Source organism: Lepidochelys olivacea (genome assembly GCF_965140295.1).
Source record: "Lepidochelys olivacea isolate rLepOli2 genome assembly, chromosome: 24".
NCBI classification, from domain to species: Eukaryota; Metazoa; Chordata; order Testudines; family Cheloniidae; genus Lepidochelys; species Lepidochelys olivacea.
Genome location: NC_140434.1, coordinates 18,244,858 through 18,251,859, shown reverse-complemented (window position 1 = coordinate 18,251,859; position 7,002 = coordinate 18,244,858). Strand labels below are relative to the sequence as shown.

Here is a 7,002-nt window from a genome sequence, read left to right as displayed (position 1 = left end):
AAATACATAAGTGTTATGGCCACATTGTGACTGACAAATAGCTTCCTTTCTCAGTTCCCCCGTGTAATGATAAGATAACTCCACTGGGATATAAATATTGTTCGTACAGTTCAGTGGATAGTACATAGAGCTGCACAAACAAGTCATTGTGTCAGGAAATTTTAGCTCGTACTGACTTCACTAGTGCTTTATATCTGGCCTGTTTTAAAATGAGGCAAACATCAAGATAAGCTGATGTACCCCCTGGAAGACCTGTGTGTACCCTGGAGTACACGGACCGCTGGCTGAGAACCACTGATCTCCACTAACGCACAAGGGAATTGGCCTCAAGACACATTGCATCACCTGATCAGCCAAAGTCACATGCAGGGTTGTGAAATCTCCCATCTCCGGGTCCACCAGGATGTCATGGGGCAGCCCCAGCCGATCGCCCAGGGGGCAGGTATTTGCCATCCTGCCGGATAAAACCACAGCCAGATGCTTCCTCACTGTTCTGTCACTGCAGCTAACATCCAGGCACCATGTGGGTGGCTCTGCCCCTCTACCTGCTGTCCGCTCTCCTGGCCACAGGTGAGTCCCGTTCGTCCCCGGGCACAGGGAGCCGGGTGGTGGGGTCGGGAATTCACTTGGGGAACGTGCCGCTGTGGATGGCGGATTCTGGGGTCAGGATGGAATTTGTGGGTAAAACCAGCAAGAGGAAAACCCGGTGCCACGTCCCCCGGCTGACATGGGGAGAGCAGGGATTGGAGTCTGGGACTCCCACAGCCCACGCTAGGGGCCTGGCCAGCGGGTCTGAGTCCGTCTGTCCTTCCTTCTTCTCGTTCCTCCTCCATCTCTCGCCCGAGCTTGGGGTCATCCCGATGAGGAGCAGCACCCCCGTCCACATGTCATCCTGCCTAGAAATGTTCCCCTGCCTGTCAGCGCTGAGATTCCTGCCAGGACTCCTGGCTTCATTCCCCAGGTTTGAAAGGGGAATGGGGGTGCAACGGGTGGGGGCTGGGAGCCAGGACTTCTGGGCTCATTCCCCAGCTGTCGAAGCGTGCTGGGGTGTAGTGAGTTTGAGCAGAGATGGCTGCAAATCAGGACTCCCGGGCTCTGTCCGTGGCTCTGAAAGAGGTGTGGGATCTCGTGGGTTAGAGTGGGCTGGGAGTCAGGAGTGAGGAGTTCTCAGCTGTCTTCTTGGTTCTAACCCTGAATTGAACACATCTTTTTTCTACCTCAGTTTCCATATTTCTTTGATAGGGATAATATAACTTTGCAACCATCTAGGGACATAGAAGGGGCGGGGAAGGTGTTCTGAGGTTTAAGTGATGTTTCCACATGAATGCTCTAAAAAAACCAAAGTGGGAAAATCTTTCTTTCTTTCTTAAAACTACCTGATGCTCATGTAATGAATTTAAAGGCCCCCACGCTCTGGAGAGGAAAGAGTTGATGCTCCTGGGATCGCTGGCTGGAGACGAACAGCCATTAATCCAAAGGCTTAACAAGCGTGAATCGTATTCTGAAGAAGAGAATTGGCAGGATCAGCGATGAAAAGTGGGCTGAAGTCGAGTGTGGCTGAGCTGACGTAACTCTGAGAGGCAGAGGCCTGGAGCAGAGAGTGACGGCGGGGTGTGTGTGTGTGTGAGAAAGGTTCACCACAAAGCCAGGCAGAAACCCCTCTTCAGAACAGCCGAATTCTTGTTTTTCTGTCTACACAGACGTGTGGGGTTTGTTCACAGGCACAAGCTGCACCCCAGATAGCCACGTCAGCAGCTGAAAATGTATTCTAGCCACAGACACTCAGGCAGCAAACAGACTTGTCTGCAGCATTGAGTCAGATACAAATGACCAGCTAGCAAGATGCCTTTCCCCATCCGGAGAGTTAAATGGAACTGGGCAGAACTGCTGCAAAAGCAGGTGGCATTTCTCCAAGATCTGCCTGCCCACACGTTCAGTGAGGAGGCATTGGTGGTAACAACTCCCACAGAGCCACCTCTTGGTTGCTGGTGGTATTTCGCCCACGGGCACTGCCTGAGGAGGGGTGTGGAGCTGGGGTTTGTACTGAGAATGGATTTTTCCAACCTCCAGGGAGCGCTCTGCAATGCGAGGTGTGTGCGTCCAGAGAGCAATCATGCTCCGGCCCCCTGCAGCCCTGCGCCCCCTCGGAAGGGACCTGCATCACCGTCGTGGCAGAGATCAGGCTGGGTGAGTGAAAGAAGATTCCTACTAAGTGTAGACACCATTGTCCTCCTGAAGCCAGGGGTCGAACCCAGGAATCCTGGCTCCCAGCCCGTCCCCCTACTCTAACCAATAGTCTCCGCTCCTCTCCAGGAGCAGGGACTGCTCAGTCTGGAATGATAATGTCATTGACGGGGGATGGCATGAGATGGGGTATTGCAGTGGGTGGCTTTGGGGCCTGGATCAGACAGAAGAGAGGATTTTATCGCGGGGGGTGGGGAGATGAGATTAGTTGGGGGTGGGGTGGATGGAACAAAAGGGGAGGATGGAGCGGCTGGGGGTCCATTGGGGAGCTCAGAGGTGATGCTCTGTTTCCCTTCCACAGAGGGAAACTCCTTCTCCTACACGGGTAAATCGTGCCTGGAGCCCAAGAACTGTGAGCCCGGCCCCTTCTCGCTCACCTACCCGCACAATGTCACCGTGTGGGCGAACATCGCCTGCTGTGACACCGACGGCTGCAACGCCGGGGCCATCCCAGGTGTGTGTCTGCTGCAAACCTAGAGCCCTGCTCTGGCCACACCTGCCTGGAGATAACCCAGGAGTCCTGGCTCCCAGCCCAAAGCCCCCATTCCTAACCACTAGACCCCACTCCCTTCCCCGAGCTGGGATTGAGCCCAATGTGTGGTGACTCCCCACCCTTGGCTGACTGTGTGTGTCTGACTGTTCTCAGTGCCAACTGTGAGCTCCATCCCTAACGGCCGGCAGTGCCCGTCGTACCTCAGACTGGGGCCACATCTCTGGAACGGGAATGGGGTCTTGGCCTGCACCGGCACCGAGGACCATTGTGTTGTGGAATCTGGGATGTTAAGACTGGGTAAGTCCTCCAGATGCGGGCGGGGTCTGAACACAGAGTACGAGGTGGAGCTCGAGCTCCTTCGCAGCGGGCAGCCAGGATTGACTGACAGGTGCCCCAAGAGTTTGCCCCATGGAGGCGGCACAACTCAACGCTAGGCTCTTAGTACTCCCACCTAATGGCCAGGCTTTAGAGCCAAAACGGCTGAGGTTCTTTAATTGTGTTGGCTGCTTTACAGTAAACCAGAGAAAACAAGTCAGGCTTATGCACAAAAGGTTACCAAAATTTATTAAGCTAGATTTATTAAGCTAGATTCTAATCATGTGGTTACAAAATTGCTAGTGCCTACTTATTTAAATGTAGAGATGTTACACACACAAACAGGTTACAAACTGAAGCCACAATCCCAAAGAAAGAAAACAAAGTATAAAGCTCTATTTCAAAATATGTGTACACTAAAGATACGAGATCAGGTGTGGGTGCTTCTTACCCTCCTTGCATCTCTCGATTCCAGCGGTGCCAAGCCAGGATCGGTCACTCAATTCTGCGGAAAGACGAATAAGGGACAAGGCTTAGGGACCCTCTTAGCTGCAGAAGCCTTGGGAGGCTGTCACTTATCTGACCAGCAGATAGATAGTGAAAAGCACTCCAAAATCATGGTGCAGTAGGTCCCCTACTTATACCTCTGTACTCCTTTATTCTCTTTCTCCTTTCTTATGCCAAATTGGGGCTGGTCTGTCTGGGTGACACCAGCTTTCGCAAGAGTAGTTTACATTTGCAAGGGAGAGAAACAATAAGTGTCGACTACTGGACATTTCTTTTATCAGGGTAAATATTTTCCCACCTAGGATGTTGGGGTATGTGCATCACGCTATTTAGTAGGGGCTAAGAGCCATGTCTGTCACAGGGCCTCTGCCTGCTGTGAGCTTAATCCTTGTATCTGTTCCCAGAGGCACATTGTAGCAGCACACCTGTGCTTTCACAGCTTCAAAGGCTGTGCTGGAATATATGTTAAGTGCCCTGTTCCGGCTTCCTCCTGTGTTTCCAGTAATGCTGGTCTGAGGGGGGCGGGGGGGGGGGCTGTCTGGCTACAGGGCTCCAGAGGTGATCCCGGCAACTACAGGCCAATAAGTCTGACTTCAGGACAGGGCAAACTCATTGAAACTATAGAAAAGAAGAGAACTGTCAGCCACATAGATGAACATAATTTGTTGTGGAAGGGTCAACATGGTTTCGGTAAAGGGAAATCACGCCTCACCAGTGTACGAGAATTCTCTGAGGGGGTCAACAAGAGTGTGGACAAGGGGGATCCCATGGATATAGTGTACTTAGATTTTCAGAAAGCGTCCCTCACCAAAGGCTCTTAAGCAAAGTGAGCTGTCATGCGATAAAATCCTCTCATGGCTCAGTAACTGGTTAAAAGAAAGGGAAAAAAGGGTAGGAAGAAATGGTCAGTTTTCAGAAGGGAGAGAGGTAAATAGTGGGAGTCCCCCAGGGATCTGCACTGGGCCCAGTGCTATTCACCAAATTCCAAAATGTTCTGGAAAAAAGGGTAATAGTGAGGTGGCAAAATTTGCAGAAGATACAAACCTACTCAAGATATTAAAGTCCAAAGGAGACTGTGAAGAGGTACTAAAGGGTCTCTCAGAACTGGGTGACTGGGCAACAAAATGGCAGAGGAAATTCAGTGTTGATAAATGCAAACTAATGCACATGGGCAAACGTAATCCCAAGTAGACATACACAATAATGGGTCGAATTTACCACTCAAGAAAGATCTTGGAGTCACTGTGGAGAGTTCTCTGAAATCATCCACTCCATGTGCAGCGGCCGTCACAAAAGCAAACAGAATGCTGGGAATCATTCATAAAGGGACAGAGAATAGGACAGAGATCTAACCCCAAAGATCGTGTTGCCTCAATATAAATCCATGGGACGCCCACAGCTTGAACACTGCGGACGGATGTGGTCGCCCTGTCTCAAAAAAGATCTATTGGAATTGGAAAGGCTTCAGAAAATGCCAACCAAAATGATGAGGGGGATGGAATGGCTGCCATATGAGGAGAGATTAATAAGAGTGGGACTCTTCAGCTTGGAAATGAAACGGCAAAGGGGGGATATGATCGAGGTCTAAAGAAGGTTGAAGCGTGTGGAGGAAGTAAAGAAGGAAGTGTTATTTACTCCTCCTAACATAAGAACGAGGGGTCACCACAGGCAGCAGGTATAAAACAAACCAAAGGAAGTACTGCTTCACACAACGCACAAGAAACCTGTGGAACTCATTGCCGGGGGAAGTTGTGAAGGCGCAGATTATAACAGGGTTCAAACAGGAACTAGAGAAGTTCCTGGAGGACAGGCCCATCTGTGGCTATGAGCCAGGATGGGCAGGGAAGGTGGCCCTAGCCTCTGTTTGCCAGGAGCTGGGAATGGGCGACAGGGTATGGATCATTGGATGATTCCCTGTTCTGTTCATTCCCTCTGGGGCACCTGGCATTGGCCAGAGGATACTGGGTTGGATGGACCTTTGGGGTGACCCAGGAGGGCCATTCCTCTTATGTTCTCATGTTGTTCCAGGCCCCCTGCTCTGAGCACTAGACCCCAGTCTGCCTGCAGAGCCGGGTGCAGTCCTGCTGGGAGGGGAGTGTGTGAGAGACCTCATGAGGGTCGGGGTGGGGGGGGAATTGGGAACCCCCGATCACGTCTCTCCCCCTGTCCAGGTAAAATCAAACTGAGGAATACTGCGGCTGGATGTGGCTCCCCTGGCGCCTGCGTGAAGACAGCGTTGGTGAAGAAATACGCCCAGGGCATGCCGGAGATCCTGAGCCAGGCCGAGTGCTACCCAGCTCCAAAGGCCAGTGGAGGCATCGGGGAGCCCTGAGGCCCGGGCTGGCATCCTCCCCTTCTGCTGCGTGCCGGGCTGCAGTGCACCTCCCTTCAGCAGCCACTGACTGCTGCTTCTCTTTCGGGGGAGATTGCGGGTTCCTTTTGTGCATTGGCTGAATAAAGCGAGTTGTGGGGAAAGTACCCCCCATGATCTCTGATCTTCCCTGGGGAAGGAGGGCTGTGGGAAGGAGAGGCCGTGGCTCACCCAGCTGTCCAGGCGGGCGGGAACGCCCTGGAGGGGAGAAATGTCCTTCTAGGTTGATTTTGCAGGGCTCAGTTCGTCCCGCTCTCTGGAGCGGCTCCACTGGGAGTGCCGGGCTCAGGGAAGGTGTCAGGAAACAGGGCAGATCCCCCCAACCGGTGGTGCTCTGTGAGCAGATTTCACCCAGCGTGAACTCCTGGATCGCTGCCCCCGTCTGACCCCGGAGTCACAGCCAGTCCCCTCAGATACTCTCAGACAAGCCGGACTTTGTGAGGAAAGGTCACGTACACCCCAAACCAGCCCACCCAGGTTGTTCCCAGCCCCAGGAGACCGGTCACTTACCCCAGAGCCACGGGACCCCAGATCCTCCACCAAAGGCAACGCTGGCAGCCAGGTCTGTAGGAAACTCGCTAAAGGGTCATGAGCTAAGGAAAGGGAATGAGGGTCACGAGCAGTTAAAGTGGTAAAATTCATGCCCAGGTGAGTCGCAGTCTGTAATTCCAAACGGTGGCGGTGATGGGAGAAACTGCCATTTTTCCAAGTCTTTTCAAATGCCCCCAGACGGGCCCCAGGGATCCCCGCTTTGCATCCGGTTCCGGTCCCTGTAAGAGTCCAGCCAGCCCAGCGAGGCAGTGTTCCCTCAATCCATCCTTATAGCCTCTTCTCCCAGAGAACAAGGTGGCAGGGTCCCCACCCACATGGGCTTTGCCTTCGATTGGGGGAGGGAGGAACGCGGTGGTCTGCACACGCGATGGCCCCTGCCTTTGCGGTCAGCATTTTTCTGGTGCTAAAGTTCTTCGTTAGCATCCCTACGCCGTTCTCAAGGTTCCTTCTCCACTCTGGACTCTAGGGTACAGATGTGGGGACCTGCATGAAAACCTCCTAAGCTTACCTTCACCAGCTT

General features: G+C 52.8%; 1 pseudogene across 1 annotated transcript; it reads left to right on the top strand.

Moving 5' to 3' along the window:
* The first annotated feature begins 477 nt into the window (after positions 1–477).
* On the top strand, positions 478–5,891 carry LOC311512491 (phospholipase A2 inhibitor and Ly6/PLAUR domain-containing protein-like; annotated as a pseudogene). The gene is made up of 5 exons: positions 478–570; positions 2,071–2,187; positions 2,546–2,698; positions 2,891–3,034; positions 5,731–5,891. The product of its transcript is annotated as a phospholipase A2 inhibitor and Ly6/PLAUR domain-containing protein-like (transcript).
* Positions 5,892–7,002: the final 1,111 nt, after the last annotated feature.